The sequence below is a fragment of the Eretmochelys imbricata genome, chromosome 28, assembly GCF_965152235.1.
Source record: "Eretmochelys imbricata isolate rEreImb1 chromosome 28, rEreImb1.hap1, whole genome shotgun sequence".
In the NCBI taxonomy this organism is placed as follows: Eukaryota; Metazoa; Chordata; order Testudines; family Cheloniidae; genus Eretmochelys; species Eretmochelys imbricata.
In genome coordinates, this window is record NC_135599.1 from 2,862,329 (window position 1) to 2,885,585 (window position 23,257).

General features: G+C 47.8%; 5 non-coding genes across 5 annotated transcripts; 3 read left to right on the top strand and 2 right to left on the bottom strand.

Moving 5' to 3' along the window:
- The first annotated feature begins 2,345 nt into the window (after window positions 1-2,345).
- TRNAV-CAC (transfer RNA valine (anticodon CAC)) lies at window positions 2,346-2,418 on the top strand. The gene has a single exon. It is a non-coding gene; the product is annotated as a tRNA-Val (tRNA).
- A 3,279-nt stretch (window positions 2,419-5,697) lies between these two features.
- TRNAC-GCA (transfer RNA cysteine (anticodon GCA)) lies at window positions 5,698-5,769 on the bottom strand. Its single transcript has one exon. It is a non-coding gene; the product is annotated as a tRNA-Cys (tRNA).
- An 8,689-nt stretch (window positions 5,770-14,458) lies between these two features.
- Window positions 14,459-14,540, top strand: TRNAS-GCU (transfer RNA serine (anticodon GCU)). Its single transcript has one exon. It is a non-coding gene; the product is annotated as a tRNA-Ser (tRNA).
- Window positions 14,541-17,452: 2,912 nt separating this feature from the next.
- TRNAK-CUU (transfer RNA lysine (anticodon CUU)) lies at window positions 17,453-17,525 on the top strand. The gene has a single exon. It is a non-coding gene; the product is annotated as a tRNA-Lys (tRNA).
- Window positions 17,526-21,247: 3,722 nt separating this feature from the next.
- On the bottom strand, window positions 21,248-21,320 carry TRNAV-AAC (transfer RNA valine (anticodon AAC)). Its single transcript has one exon. It is a non-coding gene; the product is annotated as a tRNA-Val (tRNA).
- Between the last annotated feature and the right edge of the window lie 1,937 nt (window positions 21,321-23,257).

The window sequence follows — 23,257 nt, forward strand, 5'->3', positions numbered from 1 at the left end:
CTCTGTTTGCCAGGAGCTGTGAATGGGCGACAAGGGAGAGATCACTTGATGATTACGTATTCTGTTCATTCTTTCTGAAGCACTTGACATTGGCCACTATGAGCTATAGGGACCTTTGGTCTGACCCAGTATGGCTGTTCTTACGTCCTTATGGCCCTATGCTCCTTTCATATATATTCCTGGGATTCTGCCTTACAATGTGTCCCTGAGTTCTCACTCAAAATGCCCCAGACAGGCAAACACTCTGGGATCCTGTAGTCTCTGCCACCCATGTTGTACCTTGTCACTCATCACTAACCCTTGATGCTGCTCCTTTCTATAGACTGTGAAAAGCGGGGAGGCAGTTCAGGAGCCTTCTGGGGATGCAGATCCAACACTTTGGGAGAGACAGATTCTTTGAAGCATCAGATTCCTGTAAGCCAGGGGAGGCCAACCTGTGTCTCCAGAGCCATGTGCGGCTCTTCAGAAGTTAATATGCGGCTCCTTCTATAGGTTCTGACTCCGGGGCTGGAGCTACAGAGGCCAACTTTCCAATGTGCCGGGGGTGCTCACTGCTCAACCTCTGGCTCTTCCACAAGCCCTACCTCCACTCCAACCCTTCCAGGCCACTCCCCTGAGCCTGCCGTGCCCTCGCTCCTCTGCCCTCTGCCCAGACACTCCTGCATGCCACGAAACAGCTGATCAGGCGGTGTGGGGAAGGAGGAGGAGACACTGATCTGCAGGGGAACTAGGTGGGTGGGAGGCGGTGAGAGCTGGGGGGGTGGAGTTGATGCAGGGCTGCTGACATATTACTGTGGCTCTTTGGCAACGTACACGGTAAATTCTGGCTCCTTCTCAGGCTCACATTGGCCACCCCTGCTCTAAACCATGCAGCCTCCCCCTAAAACAGGGGCCTGTTCCAGCCCTGAGTCTGGGCTACTGGGATCCCTCCCACAGGGCAGGGTGCCCACAGATTACAGCCTGAAAATAGGTTTGTGAAACTAACTCTTGTTCTCCCTGACAGGCTTCCCCTAGATCAAAAGGCACCCCAGGCAAGAAGCGTCTGCGATGCCCCCCCTCACATGTTAAACTTCTGAATATTTTATTTTTATTGCATTTGCAACTCATTTCATGATTTTGATGCAGAATTTGTATGCATGATTTTCTCTGTCATATAAGGTGATACGTTTGCTGTACATCTCTTTTTATTTATGCCAGAAATAATCAAATACAAAAGTTTATTTCCTTTAAGCATATAGATTTTTTATAATTTTAACAGTAACTGAAATGTACTAATATCTAGAAATTGAATGGCCACCAACACAGGGTGGACCAGTCTTAACTAGTGTTAAAGTGAGAAACAGCGTTAGACTGTTAACCTGAGTCCTTTAGTTCAAAGGTCACTTTCTCGACTTTGTCCTCATGAACTGAAGCGCAGCATTAGAGAGATCCAAAGACTAGCCAATGGCATTTTCAAGGGATAAAATAGCAAGTGACGTCGGTCTCTAATTGGTCATCTTAGACTGAACATATGTTTTTATGAGCCTCAGCTTCAAGGCGAGGGTGGCTCTGTCCACCTCCTTCCCCTGTGCTGCTGGGCACCAAGTCCCTGGTGGCCAGTAGGTAAAGCCAGGAATACAGAGTGGGGTGCCATGTGGCAGCAGGACTCTTGCCACCAGGGTTCAGCTGCCCAACTTCTTCCCCATGCCGCTAGGCCCCAGTAGCCTTCAGCCACCAGGTATCCCAGGAACTAAGGCAGGAATGGGGTGAGGAAGCAAGTCAAGCTGAGCAAGGCAGGCAAAAATTCATCTTGCCATCGTGGGCCACTCACAGTGCGGTCCTTTTTGTGTGCCATGGCTGACAAAAACATCCCAAACAGAGAAACAGCAGGCCAAAGAGAAACCTAGTAACTCTCAAAGTAGCTCAGCCAGGAGCGCATTAGACTGAAGATTTAAAGGTCCCTGCTTCAATCCCAGGCTTTGGCATGTTGTTTTGTCCCTTTGTGTGCAGGGGTGGGCTGTTTTCTGGAAGTGCAGCGGTGCCTTTACCCGCCGTGAGTCCCTCATTTCGGGCTCTGCAGCAGGAAAAAGAAGTGTGGGGTTGTGAACGCAGGTGGCCCACCTGAGCTTTCTTTCTTCTCTTGCTCTTTCTCGGCAAGGGGAAGAAAAAGAAGCTCTCCTTCAAGCTGGAGTCACAAGGACGACATAAAGACAACTTCCTGAGCGCCGGCTCCAGTCCTTTGCTCTCCCAGCTGACCTACCGAAGGGCTGCCGCCACTTTCTCCAGGTCTGCCCATCACTGTGTGCCAGGGTGAGAGCCAGCCAAGTGGATGGAATTTGAAGGGAGGGGCAGAGCTCTCTGACAGAGTTTCTGTAGTGTAGTGGTTATCACGTTTGCCTCACACGCAAAAGGCCCTTGGTTTGAAACCAGGCAGAAACATGATGGTTTATTTTCTAGCTCTCCAGCAAGGCGCTCCTACTTCTACCACTGGCCTGTCTCTGGGGTAACCCTGACCATGGCAGGACAGAGGGTGGTGAAGTGAGCTGAGAAATCTAGAGGGTCTAGGCCAGTCACCTTTTGGAGCCTTGTGGCTTGGCCTCCTCTGCCCTTGGACGTTGGCCTATGGAGGTTGGCTCTTCCGGCTCCCCTCCTTTGCATGACTTGCCAAAGGAGGGAGTGAGGCAGGAATAGGGCAAAAGAGGAAAGTCATGCTGAGGAAGGCAGGGCAGAAGCTAAGTGCCTCAGTGGGGTTAGCAGAGCGTCACCGTTGGTTCTACCAAAGCCAGGGGCGGGGCGGTTGGCTACTGGGAGGTAGAATCATGTGCCTGCCTCCTGGTTTCCCAGGGATGGCTACTTGCAGTCCAGGAGAAGAAGGACAGTTCTGGGTGAAAGGAAGACAAGCAAAGCGGAGTCCGAGTTTGTGTGTGCCGGTGCTCTTTTCTGGCCAAGATGGGGGTGCGGTGATGGGCTTGAGAGGCTCCCTGCCACACATGGAGCGGTGAGAACCACTCCTCCTTTGTGGCCGACCCGGGGGCGTGATTGACGCCTTTGGAGGCGGGGGTTGGGCTGGCTGTGAGCAACTGGGATACCTTCTGAGAGCCGAACCCATGGTAGTGTGGTTGGCTGCTGGGAGGTAGAATCCTGTGCCTGCCTCTTGGCATCCCAGGGATGGCTACTAGTGGCCCAGAAAAAGAAGCGGGGTTCCGGGTGGAAGGAAAAGAAGCAATGGTTAAGCCAAGTGGGATCCTTTCTCATCAAGATAGTGTGCTGTGGTGGGCCTGGGAATTGCCTGTGAGCAGGGGGTGGACATGTTCCAGTGAGAATGCTGCTCCTTTCTGGCCTTCACTGCTGTGCCAGTATACAGGGTGAATAAGCCTGGAGTTTCCTGAGCAGATGGTGTCGTTTCTTCTGGTAATCCTCAGTGGGATCAGAGGATAATGGCTTGTAGAATGTGAGTTAGAGAGCTGCCTAGCAGCGTCTTGTTCATATTCCAACTTTGTCATGATGACGACAGCACATCCTTTGTTAGCCTTTTTTATTATGTCAGAGTTGTTCCAGAGGCTGTTGATTTCTATTGTGTGTACACAGGAAGGTTTGAATGTGTAACAGGTACGTTTGGTAAAGCTTAGCTATTTTATGTTTGTAACAGGCTCTTGCCCACCTCCAGCAGAGTTTTCAATCACCTACTATGGCAACTTACCAAATGTCATGCAAACTAGTCCATTCCTCCCCATAGTCAATCTCTGACCAGAATGTTAGAATGAGGCAGAGAACTCGGAAAGTATCACAGTAGGAATACATTAAAAAGTGGGATTAATCAAAGATGGGATGCAGACAGAGCCTGTTCTCTAGCTGGTGAAGTGACAGGGACACACTCCCACTCGTGCTGGTTCTGAAATAAGAAGAGAAGCAGGTCAAAGAGAATGAGCTCATGTGGGAGCTCTAGGCAGCTGCCCTGTCAGTGCATCACACACCTGGGAGGTGTTACACAAAACACAGCACTTCCTCTCTGGAAGAGAAACCCTTCCCCCCACTGCCACCACTTCATGATACTATCCATGGGGCTGTTTGTTCTGCAGGACTTTGATCTCTCTGGGTGGTCCATGGTGAATCATAAAAGAGCCATTAGGGGAGCAGGAGTCATCAGAATAGAAATCTCTTCACTTCTTTCTCAGTGCACCTTCTTAGCCCTGGCTTTGGGTGCTTTGAAGTTGGCTCTCCAGTCTTGATTTTAGGTGGGATCTTGACCACCTTCTGGGGCTTGGCAGATTACACCTTTTGAGGGCTTTTCTCTGCCTTTTCGGTCTCCCCTGCAGTCACCGTATTCTGATGATTATTCCTAGACATGGTCATGGTGGCCTTCCTGGGAATCTTGGCAGCTTTAGCCAGCTTCTTGGTGGCTATATTCCTTCTCAGAGCCACTGTCTTCTTTTCATGCCATGTCCTTGTCCTGGCTGCTGGTTGAATGTGAAGGAGCCAAGGCGCTGGTGACTTTAGCCTGCACCAAGTTGCCTTTGCTCATCAGACTCCTGAACCCCAACTGGATGTGGTTCTTCTTCTTCTGCACAGCATAGCTTTTAGGGGGCTTATTCCTTCATCCACTTCCTTCCCTGGTCCTTCTCGCATGAACAGAGAGCAACAATACCCAAAGTCCAAAGGTGCAAACAATTCGATGTTTATTGGGGTAAACTTCCAGCAAGCATGATTCCAGGTTCCGTCCTTAGTGTCCCCCTTCCCAGCTCTGACACCACCGAGCCTTACACCTCTGTCCCTGTTCCCATTTCCCCCTTTAGCTAAATATGATTCCAATTTCCCCACCCGGGAGTTCTGCTTAGCTATACCTTAACCAATCATTTTCCTGAAATTTAACTAACGAATCCTAACATATTGTAACATGATTATGGAACCAATTATATCCCACCACCTTCATTAGTTTACACCCAGCAAAATTAATTATACAGCAGACAGAAACAATCACAGAACTAGACAGAGATGATACAGACAAACAATAGGGAAATGGGGACTACAGAGATAAAACAAAGACAGAAATGAGGATTTCACATCCCAGCTATTGATAAGTGAGTTCTTTGCAGACAGGATGCTATCAAACTAAGTTTCCTTTTACATCTTCTAGGCACTTCCCTTTCTCTGGAGGCATTATCAAGACAGGACTGTATTCCTATCAGCCCAATAGCACCTGATTTCAATGTGACTAGGTTGGAATGTGAGGAGCTGACCTTTCACTTCCCAGCTTATGGCTGCCTCTGCTGCTTAGCCAAAGGCCTTAGCCCTAAGCACAGGGGCCTCAGACTGTCACTGTAAGAGAAGGCCCTTACACCGGCAGACAGTGATTTTGATTCTTTCTTTTCTACCTCTAGAACTAGCCAAGTGATAAGAATACACCTAAATTCTAAGAGTACAGGCCTTTACAGACAGGCCTGAATATCTATATCCTAACAATAGCCCCTGGAGAACACGGATCTGCAAATGTGTATTCATATTATACCTTTGTTTAATTTATGAAAACATAAACTAGACACAGAAGACTGGAATGATTTCAGTTGATAGCCAGGTTTGCTATGTTTTTGTGCATTTGCACAGTGAAACATTGAGGGTTTACATTCATTTCAAGAATCCTCATACGGTGGAATTCATGAACATAATGGAGAATGGAAATGAAAATGTTTTCCTTTTTTTAAAAAAAAAAAAGCGCTTATAAGAGGGCACTTGAATTTGAACCACAGACCACTTGATTTGCAGTCAAACACTCTACCACTGAGCTATACCCCCATAACAACAGTGGGCTGGAGTCATGACTTTCATAGAATCATAGAATCATAGAATATCAGGGTTGGGAGGGACCTCAGGAGGTCATCTAGTCCAACCCCCTGCTCAAAGCAGGACCAATCCCCACTTTGAAGGACAGACCCTGCTTCAGCGAGCTCCTTTTCTACTCCCAGACCACAGGTGGTTTTAATAATGGGGTTTGATTCAACTTCATAAATGTGGTAAACACCACAACTTGCACACCCAATGACATAGGTTCTCCCACTGACATTGCTCCCACCTCCTGGGGAAGTGAATTAACTACACTGACAGGAAAACTCTCTCCCATGGTAAGGAAAAGTTAGCACATGTGACTCCATTTTGGTTTGGGGCCCACCATTCTCTAAAAGCAAACACGTCACGCACCAGGAGGAGTGTTCCTTAGATACTGCATTCCTGTGAAAATCCTCCTCCTTGTCTCCAGCCTGTCTTGACTCCCGGTTTCTGTTCTTTGTCTGTCCCTAACTCCCTATCTCCTGGCCTTTGATGTGAGGCCTCCCATCCTGATAATAAAAGTTACTGATGCATGGCTTTAGGACCATGCTGTGTAATTAACATACTAGTTTAGCACGAGGAATGCACCAAGCAGGGATAGGTGGTAAATAAGAAAAGGGTTTGTTTATTGGCTAAGGTTTCCTATGCACGAGGGCAACGTGCTTTGATAAAAAGTATATAACCTTTGTACAATCTGTATTCGGGGTCCCCTCCAGGCACCACGCTTGAGCGTAATAAACTTGGTGTTTTTTGGGAACCCTGCAGTTGTGGACTTTGTTTATGTGCCTCAGCCTAGATTCGAACTGTGCGTGTCCTATCAGGTGTAATTGTTAGCCGACGGCCAAGGATGTTTGGTGAGGTGCCAGCTGTGCCCGTTTATACCATCCGTGACTTTAACCACTAGGACGCACTGTCCCTTCATGGTGGGCATCCCGGGCTAGGCTGATGGATGCCCCAAGGTCCTAACCACCCGTGACTTTAACTGCTAGAGCTCAGAGCTCCTTCGCAGCGGGCAGCCAGGATTGACTGACAGGTGCCCCAAGAGTTTGCCCCGTGGAGGCGGCACAACTCAACGCTAGGCTCTTAGTACTCGCACCTAATGGCCAGGCTTTACAGCCAAAACGGCTGAGGTTCTTTCATTGTGTCGGCTGCTTTACAGTAAACCAGAGAAAACAAGTCAGGCTTATGCATAAATGGTTACCAAAATTTATTAAGCTAGATTCTTATCATGTGGTTACAAAATTGCTAGTGCCTACTTATTGAAATGTAGAGATGTTACACACACAAACAAGTTACAAAACTGAAGCCACAATCCCAAAGAAAGAAAACAAAGTATAGAGCTCTATTTCAAAATATGTGTACACTAAAGATAGGAGATCAGGTGTGGGTGCTTCTTAACCTCCTTGCATCTCTCGATTCCAGCGGTGCCAAGCCAGGAACAGTCACTCAATTCCGTGGAAAGATGAATAAGGGACAAGGTTTAGGGACCCTCTTAGCTGCAGAAGCCTTGGGAGGCTGTCACTTATCTGACCAGCAGATAGATAGTGAAAAGCACTCAAGAATCATGGTGCTGTAGGTCCCCTACTTATACCTCTGTACTCCTTTATTCTCTTTCTCCTTTCTTATGCCAAATTGAGGCTGGTCTGTCTGGGTGACGCCAGCTTTCGCAAGAGTAGTTTACACTTGCAAGGGAGAGAAACAATAAGTGTCAACTACTGGACATTTCTTTTATCAGGGTAAATATTTTCCCACCTAGGATGTTGGTATGTGTGCATCACGCTATTTAGTAGGGGCTAAGAGCCATGTCTGTCACAGGGCCTCTGTCTGCTGTGAGCTTAATCGTTGTATCTGTTCCCAGAGGCACATTGTAGCAGCACACCTGTGCTTTTCACAGCTTCAAAGGCTGTGCTGGAATATATGTTAAGTGCCCTGTTCCAGCTTCCCCTTGTGTTTCCAGCAATGCTGGTCTGAGCGGGAGGGCTGGCTGTCTGGCTACAGTAATTTGTAGCAGTTATGTGTGTGTCCTATCAGATGTAATTCGTAACACCCATCAGCACAGAGCAGTGGTTTTCAAACTGTGGGACAAGATCCCAAGGTGGGTCGTGACCCTGTTTTAATGGGGTCACCGGGGCTGGCGTTAGACTTGTTGGGGCTTGGGTCTGAAGCCAAAAGTCTGATTACCCGCCACCCAGGGCTGAAGCCCTCAAGCTTTGCTTTTGCCCTCCCCCAGTGGGGCAGGGCTTGGGCTTCAGCTTTAGCTCCCCCAAGCCCAGTGTGGAGGGGCTTGGTGTTTGGTCCCCCTTCCCGGGGTTATGTAGCAAGTTTCTTTAGCAGCAGGGGGTTGCAGTAAAATGAAGTTTGAGAAACCCTGGCACAGAGCATCTTCATTACCGAGCTGCAGCAGTGTAGACTCAATGTTTGAAATGTAGACTTGTCCTTGGCCTGAGAGGAAGACTAGACTTGGCTCCCTGGGTGCTCAGGCACTGAAGGTACAGCCATGAAGACACCACACACCAGCCTTCCCTAGTTGGCAAGAACCAAACCTCCACAGAAAGACCCCCATGGTTTCCTAGGCCAGCTCCCTAAGCACTCAGCAACAACCACTTAATACAGGGGCTTTTCTACACTATGGTTCTGTTCTCATCGAATGGTCATTTCCAATTGTTTGCTCAGACCAGCTTACCCAGCACACTCACTGCTTTGCAGTTCTGTAAGTGTGGCCATGGCTGAACAGCGAGAATTTCTGCCCGTTTCCCTTCTGGCTGGAGCATGGTTAGAGTGTGTTTGTGGTTAATGATTTTGCTGTAGATTGTTCATTCCCTGCTTTGACAATTCAGACCGTCCCTTTTCCTGTTGTATCTCCAATAGCAGGGGCGGGTTTTCTTTGGGTCACTGAGATTTTTTTAGGGAGTTGGTGGCTCCTTTCTTTCCTCAGCCTGGAGTCAACCTAGCTTTTTATTCCATCGGTCATGTTTCATGGAATAACAGCAGCAGCATGAAGAAAGAGGAGAGGGAATATCTCACTGTCAGGGCTGAAGGTGGCCACTTCCCCTCTGTCTGACACTTGCCATTGCAGGAGAGAAGGTTTCAATGCAATTGAATGCCCTCGCTCAGACTAGAGACACAGAAAGTTTTGGTGTTCATGGATCTGTGCAAAGGAAATTGTGTCTCTGGGTGAAACTGAGGAGGGAAGTGAAATGCCCACGTGGTGATGCAATGCCCTACGGCATGACTGGAGTGGACTCACCTGGGATTAACATGACATTTCTTTCTGTCAAGTAGTGAGAAATGTGACATTAATTCAGATGCGGAATTGAGACTTCTTTCACTCCTTGTAAAAACTTGAACTTGATTTCCCAGAAGGGAGAGAGGGGAAGTCTGGAGCTGCCTTCAATCCCAGTCTGAAATAGAAGGGAGAATTCTGGAATTGAAGGAATGGGAAAAAATGGAGAGGAAAGAGAGAGCAAAAACACCTCTTTTCTCTTCTTCCCCCTCCCAGCAAGAAATGTTATCAATGGGGAAACTCCTCCCCAGGACCAGCCTTAGGGAAAATGGCACCCTGGGCAAAACTTGTATTTTGGCACACTCATTGCCCCAGACCCCTGTGGCCTCCCCACTCCCCCTTTGCCCCTAGTTCCTGCACTCCCAACCCTTGCACCTCCTTCACCCCTAACCTCTGCCCCGTCCTGTGCCCGAACCCCTACACTGTGTCCCTTTGCCCTTAACTCCCATACTCCCCTCCTGTACCCCTTCACCCCTAATTGCTGTACCCCTCCTGCACCCATGTGGGGAAACAGACGTGTGTGCATTGGGAAGCTGGCATTGCTGCCTTCTTCTCTCTGGAATGCTGCTCTTCCGGGCACCCCTAGGGGCTGTGGGGGTTGAGGGGGGTGAGGAGTGACTTCAGAGCTCCCTGTACCCAGGTAACTTTCCTCCCCTGGTCTGTATAAGGGGAGGGCAGAGAGAAGCAGCTTCTGATGCTCGCCTCTGAGCACAGCCCACGTGGGGAAAGTGACCAGGATGCATGGAGCACTTCGTGTTGCTCCTCGCTCCCCCGCAAAACTCTATGGGGCCACGGAGGAACATTGTGGGAGGGGTTGAGCTGGGAAGAAGGAGGGAGAAATCTGGGACCCCCCCCAGGAAGCAGTTTCTGACACTACACTGGCAGAGTGCACAGCCTCCCCAAAGCTGTGTTGCCAAGGGGGCAGTGGCGGGTTGCCACATGGGCCAATGGGGCCCATGATTAGGGCACCTGGCCAAATTAGGCCCCCTGGAAAAGTCTCCCCTATGTCAGCCCCAGGGCTGGAGGTGCTCTCGGGGGACTGCAGCCAGGGCACAGAGCTTCTCTGTTCTCAGGGCCACGGGGGCGTTAAGGAGCGAGCAGGGTGGGGCAGTGGGGGAAGGGGTGGAACAGAAATGACGTAGTTGATGGGGCCATGGGTGGGAGGCGTGAAGAGGGTGGGGCTTCAGGCAGAAGGGGGAGCAGGGCCATGGTTCCAGTGCCAGTGTCCCTGCACTTCTTCTCCCTTTCCCTGGGCTTTGGCATCACTAGTCCCTGCTTAGCGAGTTGGGTCAGTGGTCCCCAAAATGTGGGGTATGCCTCCTAGGGAGGCACAGAGGAACGTTCATGGGGGCACTTCAGGGCCTGAGCAAGCCCCCATGGAGGGTAGGGAGGGAGCACCACTCAGCTCCACTCTGCCCCTGCTCTTCAGATTCGTGATGTGATGGAGAGACTGCCGAGACTCATCAAGCCCTCGGATCACTACCCCTTCCTGCTTTTCCATGTGGGCACCCATGATACTGCCAAGAATGACCTTGAGCGGATCACTGCAGACTACGTGGCTCTGGGAAGAAGGATAAAGGAGTTTGAGGAGCACGTGGTCTACTCGTCCATCCTCCCTATGGAAGGAAAAGGCCTGGGTAGAGACCATCGAATCGTGGAAGTCAACGAAGAGCTAAGCATGTGGTGTCGGAGAGAAGGCTTTGGATTCTTTGACCATGGGATGGTGTTCCATGAAGGAGGAGTGCTGGGCAGAGACGGGCTCAACCTAACCAAGAGAGGGAAGAGCATCTTTGCGAGCAGGCTGGCTAACCTAGTGAGGAGGGCTTTAAACTAGGTTCACCGGGGGAAGGAGACCAAAGCCCTGAGGTAAGTGGGCAAGCGGGATAGCGGGAGGAAGCACAGGCAGGAACGTCTGTGAGGGGAGGGCTCCTACCTCATATTGAGAATGAGGGGCGATCAGCAGGTTATCTCAAGTGCCAATATACAAATGCACAAAGCCTTGGAAACAAGCAGGGAGAACTGGAGGTCCTGATGATGTTAAGGAATTATGATGTGATTGGAATAACAGAGACTTGGTGGGATAACTCACATGACTGGAGTACTGTCATGGATGGTTATAAACTGTTCAGGAAGGACAGGCAGGGCAGAAAAGGTGGGGGAGTAGTACTGTATGTAAGGGAGCAGTAGGACTGCTCAGAGCTCCGGTATGAAACTGCAGAGAAACCTGAGAGTCTCTGGATTAAGTTTAAAAGTGTGAGCAACAAGGGTGATGTGGTGGTGGGAGTCTGCTATAGACCACCGGACCAGGGGGATGAGGTGGACGAGGCTTTCTTCCGGCAACTCGCAGAAGCTACTAGATCGCACGCCCTGGTTCTCATGGGCGACTTTAATCATCCTGATATCTGCTGGGAGAGCACTACAGCGGTGCATAGACAATCCAGGAAGTTTTTGGAAAGCGTAGGGGACAATTTCCTGGTGCAAGTGCTGGAGGAGCCAACTGGGGGGGAGCTTTTCTTGACCTGCTGCTTACAAACCGGGAAGAATTAGTAGGGGAAGCAAAAGTGGATGGGAATCTGGGAGGCACTGACCATGAGTTGGTCGAGTTCAGGATCCTGACACAGGGAAGAAAGGTAAGCAGCAGGATACGGACCCTGGACTTCAGGAAAACAGACTTTGACTCCCTCAGAGAACTGATGGGTAGGATCCCCTGGGGGAATAACATGAGGGGGAAAGGAGTCCAGGAGAGCTGGCTGTATTTCAAGGAATCCCTATTAAGGTTACAGGGAAAAACCATCCCGATGTGTCGAAAGAATAGTAAATATGGCAGGCGATCAGCTTGGCATAACGGTGAAATCCTAGCGGATATTAAACATAAAAAAGAAGCTTACAAGAAGTGGAAGATTGGACAGATGACCAGGGAAGAGTATAAAAAGATTGCTCGGGCATGTAGGAATGAAATCAGAAGGGCCAAATCACACCTGGAGCTGCAGCTAGCAAGAGATGTTAAGAGTAACAAGAAGGGTTTCTTCAGGTATATTGGCAACAAGAAGAAAGCCAAGGAAAGTGTGGGCCCCTTACTGAATGAGGGAGGCAACCTAGTGACAGAGGATGTGGAAAAAGCTAATGTACTCAAGGCTTTCTTTGCCTCTGTCTTCACTAACAAGGTCAGCTACCAGACTGCTGCGCTGGGCAACACAGCATGGGGAGTAGGTGCCCAGCCCTCTGTGGAGAAAGATGTGGTTAGGGACTATTTAGAAAAGCTGGACGTGCACAAGTCCATGGGGCCGGATGAGTTGCATCTGAGAGTGCTGAAGGAATTGGCGGCTGTGATTGCAGAGCCATTGGCCATTATCTTTGAAAACTTGTGGCAAACGGGGGAAGTCCCAGATGACTGGAAAAAGGCTAATGTAGTTCATATCTTTACAAAAGGGAAGAAGGGGGATAATGGGAACTACAGGCCAGTCAGCCTCACCTCAGTCCCCAGAAAAATCATGGAGCAGGTCCTCAAGGAATCTATCCTGAACCACTTACATGAGAGGAAAGTGATCAGGAACAGTCAGCATGGATTCAGCAAGGGAAGGTTATGCCTGACTAATCTAATCGCCTTCTATGATGAGATTACTGGTTCTGTGGATGAAGGGCAAGGAGTGGATGTATTGTTTCTTGACTTTAGCAAAGCTTTTGACACGGTCTCCCACAGTATTCTTGTCTGCAAGTGAAAGAAGTACGGGCTGGATGAATGCACTATAAGGTGGGTAGAAAGTTGGCTACATTGTCAGGCTCAACAGGTAGTGATCAATGGCTCCATGTCTAGTTGGCAGCCGGTATCAAGTGGAGTGCCCCAAGGGTCTGTCCTGGGGTTGGTTTTGTTCAATATCTTCATAAATGATCTGGAGGATGGTGTGGATTGCACTGTCAGCAAATTTGCAGATGATACTAAAGTAGGAGGACTGGTAGATATGGTGGCAGGTAGGGATAGGATACAGAGCGACCTAGACAAATGGGAGGATTGGGCCAAAAGAAATCTGATGAGGTTCAACAAGGATAAGTGCAGGGTCCTGCACTTAGGACAGAAGACTCCCATGCACCGCTACAGACTAGGGAACGAATGGCTAGGCAGCAGTTCTGTGGAAAAGGACCTAGGGGTGACAGTGGACGAGAAGCTGGATATGAGTCAACAGTGTGCCCTTGTTGCCAAGAAGGCCAATGGCATTTTGGGATGTATAAGTAGGGGTATAGCCAGCAGATCGAGGGAGGTGATCGTTCCCCTCTATTTGACATTGGTGAGGCCTCATCTGGAGTACTGTGTCCAGTTTTGGGCCCAACACTACAAGAAGGATGTGGATAAATTGGAGAGAGTCCAGCGAAGGGAAACAAAAACGATTAGGGGTCTGGAACACATGACTTATGAGGAGAGGCTGAGGGAACTGGGATTGTTTAGTCTGCAGAAGAGAAGAATGAGGGGGGATTTGACAGCTGCTTTCAACTACCTGAGAGGTGGTTCCAAAGAGGATGGTTCTAGACTATTCTCAGTGGTAGAAGAGGACAGGACAAGGAGTAATGGTGTCAAGTTGCAGTGGGGGAAGTTTAGGTTGGATATTAGGAAAATCTTTTTGACTAGGAGGGTGGTGAAACACTGGAATGCGCTAACTAGGGAGGTTGTAGAATCTCCTTCCATAGAAGTTTTAAGGTCAGGCTTGACAAAGCCCTGGCTGGGATGATTTAATTGGGGATTGGTCGTGCTTCGAGCAGGGGGTTGGACTAGATGACCTCCTGAGGTCCCTTCCAACCCTGATATTCTATTTCCCAACCCCACCCTCAGCCTGGGCACCTGGCTTCTGGCCCAGCCTCGTCGCCCTTACACTCGTCCGCAACCCGCTTCCCAGGAAACAAGAGCCCCACTCCCAGCCCTGGTTCCCGCCTGCAGCTTCGGAGGGGCCGCAGACACGGATAAGAGGGCACAAATTTGGGGACCACTGGTTTAGGTGAAGTCCTCAATCACTTCTATGCAGTCCAGTAAAAAGTATTCCCTCACCCACCTAGCCCCTCCATCAGGATGGACTAGGTATGTTCTGCTGCCCTTCACTCATACAGGAAGGATAATATTTCATTTCAGTGAATGCTCAAGTGATTTGTAACCTGACACCAGCCAAAACGGGTCATTCTGGCAAAGCGGCTCCATCACGCTGTGTACCTAGGCAGAGTAGGCATGTCTATGCAAACGGTCTGTTCCTGAAGTCTTTCCCCCCAGCTCCTCACTAGATGTGAGAGGGGAGCTCATTCAGACCCTGCTTACGCTTAGTATTTAAAAACTCCTTATTGGCCCTATCTCTGCTGGCTTTAGATTTCTCCTCCTGTCCTTTCCCTGAAAGCTCGGATGAGGTGGCCGAGTGGTTAAGGTGATGGACTGCTAATCCATTGTGCTCTGCACGCATGGGTTCGAATCCCATCCTCATCGAAGGCGTTCAGTCTTCTCTCTTCCTTTAAAAACAACCATATCCCCCTTTGATACAATGACAGACCAAACCATGGTGCTTCCTGCAAACAAAAACCTTCTCAGGAACTCAGATCCCCCGCTTTAAATGAAATATGGTGCTGAAAGAATTGTCTAGCTCGCTATATCTTATCTCAAAAGGTAATATCCTCATAATCTCCCCCAAACACCCTGGGACCACCCCAAATTATTAAAATGCCCCCGTCCACAGCAAGGCAACGACAGTGACCCACAGCTAGAGTGCCCAGGCCAAGCTGTTCTGAAGGAGGCAACTCAAACATTTTCTCTCTGCTTCCCTTAGCAAGGTCTGACTGGGAAAACAAAATCCCTCAAATTGAAAATTTTCTTCTGAAAAACCAATACTAGTCTTTTTGGGGACTTTGATTTGAATGAATTATTATTATTCTCTTCTGATCTCTGAATTATTTCAGTTCAGTCTTTGTCCTCCTGATGTGTTTCCAGGTGTTGAGTTGTGGGGGAGCGAGGCCAAGTCATGATGTCTCTTCCCGTCTTTCATAGTTTCTTCCAACTTCCTAGAAAGCTCCTTTGCTAGGATTTGAGTCAAGCAGTGTCTATTGTCTCTGTGCTATCTTGGAGAAGTCTGCATTATACACAGTTCCTGGGATAGACCTTGCGAGTGTGGATACCTTTAATGGGCCAGCAGCGAGCATAGCTTTTCCATTGTCGCACCTGAAAGGCTGGTGGTGGGCACTTCCCAACCTCAGAACATATTTCAATAATGCACCCAGAGGAAAACTTCATTGCTTCCCAGACAAAAAAGGATAGCACACACCATCCAACCAGGTATTAACATTCAACAGATCACAACTTTTACAATGATACTTCACAAGACACATGTTGTACAAACCATATCATCACAATATGACAGTGGTAACTATGGGGCTTCCTTCTGACACAATCGTTGTCTTCTACCTGAGAAACGGACTCATTTCTATCATTTCTATGATTCTATGATTTCAACCTCTCCAATAACATTACAAAACCAACTGCTTAGCATTTTATGGTAGAAGTTGGAGGGAATTCAAAGATCCTCCAAAGCTGTGCATTCAGGCCACCTAGTTGGATAAATTCCATGCTCCTTATCCAGAAGAGACTTGACATGGCTTGAGGGGAGGCAGGCTTAGCTGTTCAATATACAGGTGGAGGGAGAAGGGCGCAGTACATTGACAATGTAGAACGTGAGACTCATAATCGGTGGTTTTGAGTCATAAGTGGGTGCCCTACCTACTCTGGTTGTGTGCTCTGAGAGTCATCTCCTTGCTTTCCATTTAAGGTCAGGGTGGAATATTATAAGCAAGTGTTCTGGCAAAACTTTTCCCCTGGCCTGCTCACTGAACCCTTTGCTGAGAAACTTTCCATGTATTTGACTGCATGTCGGTTTCCTATATTGTTGGATGAGGCCGAAGGTGCTGGATGGGAAATGTCCATGGAAAACTCAGATATTCCTGTTCTCCGAAAAAAAGGCAGGTATTAGTTAGACACCATTGCTTCTAGTATTCCTGTGGAATCCAAGGCTAGCTGAAGAATTTCTGTCTATACTAGAAAGAATCATTCCATTGTAAATACAAATGAAATGAGATCTGCAGCTCGAGTCAGTGCCCTTTAAAAATATTTGCTAAGAAAAAAGCCATTCTCTCCCTTGTTGATAAGGACAAGGAGCCCTCTTTTGCTCCCAATTTCAAATGCGCAATGAATGGAGATTTTTGTTTAAAAACTTTCTTTGCCCTGTGGGAATCGAACCCACGACTTGGCTGTTAAAACCCCAGAGCCCACCACTTAAAGGACCAGGAAGGGCCATTTCTTTCTGACAACCAGCTTTGGCTTTCTCAGGCTCCTAATTCGCCAATCTCAGACGCTGCTCCAGTCTCCATTGCCCTGAAGGGACAAGAAGAGAGAGTGAAGGATCCCCAGTGCTCAGTGTCACAAACCGAGCCCCAAAAATGGACGACATGGTGTCACAATCTCAAATTATGCTTCCAGTTCCTCCATCAGCATGACAGGAGCAAAACAAAGAAATCACCAGTGGAGCAATTTTCCTCTGCTTTCATTGACCCCAGTACACTCCTCTCCGCTTCTTCTTCTGTTTATAATCTGGAGCCTCTGTCAGGGGAAAAAATGATTGAGCTGAAAGTATTTCTGGGATAGAAACCCAGAGAGGGGAGTTGATGCCACCCGATGGGAGGCTGATTCATTTTCACAGGTCTCATGGCTTTAGCTGCCCCTGAGTGTAGCTCTCATTTTGTCAGCGCTGCGCTCTCAGGAAGCTGACAAAGTGCTGAACCCTGCTTCTTTTGGGCCACTGGGAGCATGGGGATTGCACACCAGCTGCAAGCCCTTCTGTCCTCTCCTTGTCCTGCTCAGCTACCCCAGACTCTTTCCCACAAATGGTTTCATCAGATGCTGGAGGGACCTAAGGACCTACAGGTTTCCCTCATCTACCTCGTGAGGCAAACTGTGATTCCCTCCTCTGACATTCCTGGGGCCACATATTCATTGAGAAGCTTCTCCGCAGGAGGTCTGATGTCCTGCAAAAATGTGTGTGTGGCTTGGGGGGAACCTACTTGTCTACCCCCTCTCTGGGAGCTGAGAAGCTTTTTCTGACTCTCCCCCACTATGTGAGTCAAAGAGCATCTCCCCATGGTGGGAGAACACTAAATTCCATCCTCCGGTGCTTGTTTCTCTGACCAGCTGGTAAATCAACCCCAGCTCTTTGATGTAGAAACCAGCATCTAACCAGCCTTGTAATAGCCCCTGCTTGCTAGCTGGAGAGTGAAGGAATGAAGACAGAAGGCAAATGTCAGAAAAGGAATCTCAACTCACACTGTGACTGTGCCTTTGAAGAAGTGCTACAGACAGTCTGGCTAGCTCAGTTGGTAGAACATGAGACTCTTAGTCTCAGGGTCATGGGTTTGAGCCCCATGTTGGGTACTTGATCTTACTACCTTAAGTGTACTTTTTTGTTTATATGGTGAGACCAAAATGAAATGCACTTTCTTGCCTCTCAACAATCTTATGCAGGAAATGTCTCTTCCTCTTAGCTTAGATAGCACAGGAAGAGAGAACAAACTGACATTTCCACATATTCAAGGGACACCATCATAGGACCAAACCACATCAGCCACACCATCAGGGGCTTGTTCACTTGCACATCTACCAACATGATCATAGAATATCAGGGTTGGAAGGGACCTCAGGGAGGTCATCTAGCCCAACCGCCTGCTCAAATCAGGACCCATCCCCAATTTTGGCCCCAGATCCCTAAATGGCCCTATCAAGAAGTGAACTCACAGCCCTGGGTTTAGCAGGCCAATGCTCAAACCCTGACTTATCTCTCCCCCTGAGAGATACCATCATGTGCCAGCAATGCCCCTCTGCCATGTACATTGGACAAACCAGACAGTCTCGATGCAAAAGAGTAAATGGACACAAATCAGACATCAATTATTGTAACACTAAAAAACCAGTAGGAGAGCACTTCAATCTCCCTGGACACTCAATAACAGACTTAAAAGTGGCCATTTTTAACCAAAAAACCCTTCAAAAACAGAGTTCAATGAGAAACTGCAGAACTGGAAGCAATTTGCAAACTTTACACCATCAAGTTAGGCCTGAATAAAGACTGGGAGTGGCCAAGTCACTACAAAAAATAATTTTCCCTCTGTTGATACTCACACCTCCTTGTCAACCATCGGAAATGGGCCACATCCACCCTAACTGAATTGGACTCGTTAGCATTGACCCCCCCCCACACACACACACTCTGTAAGATAATTCCCATCTTTTCATGTGCTGTGTATTTATACCTGCCTACTGTATTTTCCACTCCATGCATCTGATGAAGTGGGTTATAGCCTACAAAATTTTATGCCCAAATAAATTTACTAGTCCTTAAGGTGCCACAAGGACTCCTTGTTGTTTTTAAAAATATTAAGGGCGCAGTAAGGAAATTAGTATCTCAGAGCTTGTGGTAACATCATTTGAAGAAGAACAAGAGGTTGATGTGAAAAAGGGCTAAGGAAATAATGTATTTCAAAAGGGAAAAGTGGTGTTGTGTGTGTTGAAAGGCTGGCTTAGAAATTTCCAATTGTTATTTTCTGATCCATCCCACCCTTCAGCAGCTAGACTTCAGGAATGGAAGAGGCTACTGATCCTTCTCTCCAGCTGCTTAATTCTGAAGACTAGTCTATGGAGCTGGGTGAATAGTTTTTGGATGAATATTTTATTTACTGAAATATTTTGGTAGACCAAAAATGATTTTTTAAAATTTTGTTTCACGAAGAAAACTGAAAAAATTAATCTTGGGTCAAGCTGGATGATTATTAATTAGTATTATTATTATATAGGTTAGGCTAGCTAGCAAGCAAGGAAATAAATGATTTGCACAGCTCTACTTGTATGAAAGGTCCACAATCGGAACATGCCTAGGCTCTGTTCTGAGGCCGTTTGAGTTTCACGTAGTATCCAAAACCCATCTGAGCATGATGAAGTACCAGTTCAGGGAACAACAAGTAAAGATATGTGTTGAAAAGCTTCATTTCCTGGCTGGAAATCAAACTCAGGTCTCGGTGGTGAAAGCACTGAAATTTAACCACTAGATTAGACCACGAGGGAGTGTGGTTTTTTATTACCTGTACTAGGCTTTCGCCGACTACTCTGACTAATTTTGGAACCTGGTCCATTCTCAATTTCCCTGAGGGGAAAAGAACAGAGGGTGAAGGATCCACTGTGCTCAGGGTCACAAACTGAGCCAAACCAAAGGCATTGACACAAACACAAATGATGCTTCAGCTTCCTCCACCAGGATCACAAGAGCAACACAAACAAACCCCAAGAAATACACTCCTTGTCTGTTCCATTTAGGCCCATCGCAACCCTCTCTGCTTCTTCTTCCTCCTACCTAGAGGCTCTTCCAGGAAAACACATGGAGCCAATCCTAACTCTATCCTAGAAGCCCAGGGAGGGGTTTTGATAGCACCTCACACGAGCTGATTGGAGGTTTCGTGTAACAGGGCCCTTAGCTTTGCCTGCTCCCTAGCCTTGCTCTCTCAAGGCTCTTAGGCAGGAAATGCCTCCTCCTGTCTCTGAGCTTTAGTGGAACAGAAAGAGAGGACAAATTGACATTGCCATCATCCTCCGAGAGTGAGAGAGAATTTTCTCCTCTTCTATTCTAGCCTAGCTAAGAGAGGGAAACATAACCCTTCAGGGGCTCAGTGTCCCCTTCAGTGATCTGTAGCTTCCCTACTTCTTCCTACATTGGTGCCAACTCTGCATTGGGCATATAAGTACTTCCGTGTCAGATCCTTCCCAGCCCTCTTTATTGTCACAGAGATTGTTTCAGGCTGCGGATGGAGTCAGCTCTCTGTCCATCAACTGGGTCACACTGTATCCATTCCTTGTATATTTCTGTAACTCCTCATTACTGCATTTGTGATGATTTATAAAAACCGGCCAGAGAGTAAAATGAGATGGCATTAAAACTTAAAAAAAAAAAAAAAAAAAAAAAAGTCCTGTCCTCAATGTATAATATTGGAAATTGTTTTGTTTTCTGTTTCTTTTATATCAATTTACTGTGCTAAAAAAATCAAGGGAACAGGAAGGAAATTTGTAGCTCAGAGCTTGTGTTAACATGGTTTGAAGATGAGCAAGTTGTTGAGCGTTAAAAAATATTATTGGAAAAATGTTATTTAGAAAGGGAAAAGTGATGTTGTATAGCCAGCAGCTGTGAAGTTATCCTTATATCGATCCATGTTAATGGCTTGGAGCTAATCCCCCACAGAAACAACGGCTGAGAATTCCGGAGAACTCGGATCCAGCAGGGCAGTGTTTGGCCTAGGAACAGAAAATACATGGGCAGATAACAGGTATTAGCTGGTTTCAGAGTAACAGCCGTGTTAGTCTGTATTCGCAAAAAGAAAAGGAGTACTTGTGTGGGGGGGTGGAGGGTGAGAAAACCTGGATTTGTGCTGGAAATGGCCTAACCTGATGACTACTTTAGATAAGCTATTACCAGCAGGACAGTGGGGTGGGAGGAGGTATTGTTTCATATTCTCTGTGTATATATAAAGTCTGCTGCAGTTTCCACGGTATGCATCTGATGAAGTGAGCTGTAGCTCACGAAAGCTCATGCTCAAATAAATTGGTTAGTCTCTAAGGTTCCACAAGTACTCCTTTTCTTTTTAGGTATTAGCTGGTTTACAGAAGAAAGTTTAAGCTCCACAATGATTACGCTGTGACTACGCTAGCGATTTCCAATTATTATGTTCTTAGTCCTCACATCACAATCCTGCTAGCCAGGAAAGGAGGGGAAATGTGATCATCAGGAAACAGATTTTTCTGACATGGAAAGGGTACACGAGGCTGTTTGTGGCTTGCTCAAAATAAACAAAAGCGAGGGGGAACACTGCCTGCTGGGAGGTAACTAGGCAGGACAAAGGGTTGGGATTCTTCTATGCTCAGATTTGATATGTAGCTAGCAATCTCCCAAATGATGGTCTATTCCGCCCCTCAACTTGTAGGCTAACGTTCTCCTTTGTACAAGTTTCATGAAAAAAAAAAAACAACGAGGAAGAAAGCATAGAAGCTATGGATGTATTTGAGAAAGGAGTTGGATGGAAAGAAGACAACAGGAGCCTCTAGAGAGAAAGCAGCACTGTTTCTGCCTGGTTTGGAACCAGGGACCTTTTGCGCGTTAGGCAAATGTGATAACCAGTACACTACAGAAACCGGCTACTGTCGCTTTTGGGGCCCTTTTTGAAGGCTCTCTCAGTAGCCACTACATCAGCTGGTGTCCCTTTGAAGAACAGGGAAGCAAACGGCACCAAGAACTTCTGTTTTAACTCAAACAATCATCACAAATGCTGCAAGGGCACCTCCAATTTGCGCATCTCACAATGACACAAAACACAGACAAATCTCACAACCAACAAAGCTCACATCCACTCTACTTTTTCATGGACGTTTCCCTGACAGCTTCCAGTGACAACCATACAAAACACTGAAATGCAGTATAATAAAGATGAGTGAGGGAAACCTGCAGGTCCTTGGGTCACTACAGTTTCTGATCGAAGTATCTGTGGGAAAGAGTTCGCCTTACTGGGGAGGACAAGGAGGTGGAAGATGGACATGCAGATGCTGTACAAACACCATGATACCGTAACCAATGCGCCAGGAAATCAGCACTTTGGCTGCTTCCCGCTTGCACACAGTTGACAAATGGGGCAGCCAAAGCTGAGAAACCTGTTACAAGGAATTGGGGGGAAAAGCAGATCTAGTTCTATAAAAGGGCATAGAGCCTGGGCTTTAAGGTACAGAGTTTTCCAGCAGCATGAAGAAGGATGGGGAGTTGGGGTGGGGGGAAGGGCCAGTTTTCCCATCACTTCACACCTTTTACATGCAAACATCATGACTTTCTGAATGAAGAGAATGGGGTGGGGAGAGGTATTTTTTCATGCATTGTGTGTATAAAAAGATCTTCTATACTTTCCACAGTATGCATCCGATGAAGTGAGCTGTAGCTCATGAAAGCTTATGCTCAAATAAAATGATTAGTCTCTAAGGTGCCAAAGTAGGGAAAGGAAATGGACACATGATGGCGCTGTAAACTAAGAAATGAAACACAATAGGCTTGTGTGTACATTGATTCTGAAAAGCAAACGAATCTGATTCCCATATCATGAAAATCCAAAAAGCCATTTCTTTCTTTGGACGGGAACACTAAGAGAAAAGAGTTCCAATAATTCCTGCCCGTTTACTTATGAATTCTTTTATGTTCTAAATAAATTTGCCACAAGATTTGTCTAAACGTGAGCTGCCTGTTATTAAAAGCTGGTTCCCCAATTCAGAGCCAACTCCTCTGCTAGAAACACCCCCAGATCCTTGCTCACCCCAGTAGAGGCAAAAAGAGAAACTCCCACTGCGTGCTGCCCTTAACTACAACCTGCTGTACCAGGGTGGGGGGGGACTGATTGTTTGCTGCTGGGGAGGGAGGCAGTATAGGCCTCTGGCGCTGAGCTCCTAGCACTTGCCCAGCCCAGGCTGTCCTCTGCGTCAGCGGCTGCTCCACACATGCTCTCCACTCAGACATGCAGGGCCCCCAGGTGGACAGAGGCTGGGACAGGGCAGCAGCCTGGGTTGGGCTGGGAAGATGCTGGAAGTTCTCGTTCCCTGAGACCTGGCCTGGCTCCCTTCTCAACAGCAAACAAATCAGTTCCACGTCCCCTCCCAGGAAAAATCAACCTGGAGCCAAAAGCAGCATGGGACAATTCCCTTTAATTCCCACCAACGCGTGAGGCAACCCAGGGAGTTTCTAGAAGAACTTTTGGAACTGATGTGGGGAAAACAGCCTTTAATAACAGGCAGCTCTAATTTAAGCTAACTGGGTTTGTTTGTGTTTTACAATTCACTATCGCACTAAATAATCCTTCAATCCTAGCGTCACCACCGGGGCCATCCTTACCCATACACAAAGTACGCAGCTGCAAATTTCCTGGCGCCCTGTGCAGCTGGGTGCTGCTTCAGCCCCTGCTCCACATCCTCTCCATAGCCCCCACCCCTGCTCTGTCGAAGCCCCACCCCACTCCACCCCTTCCCCAAATCCCCACCACTTATCTGCCCCACCCCGCCACTTCCCAACCCCTGCTCCGTCCCAGGCCCTCCCCCAC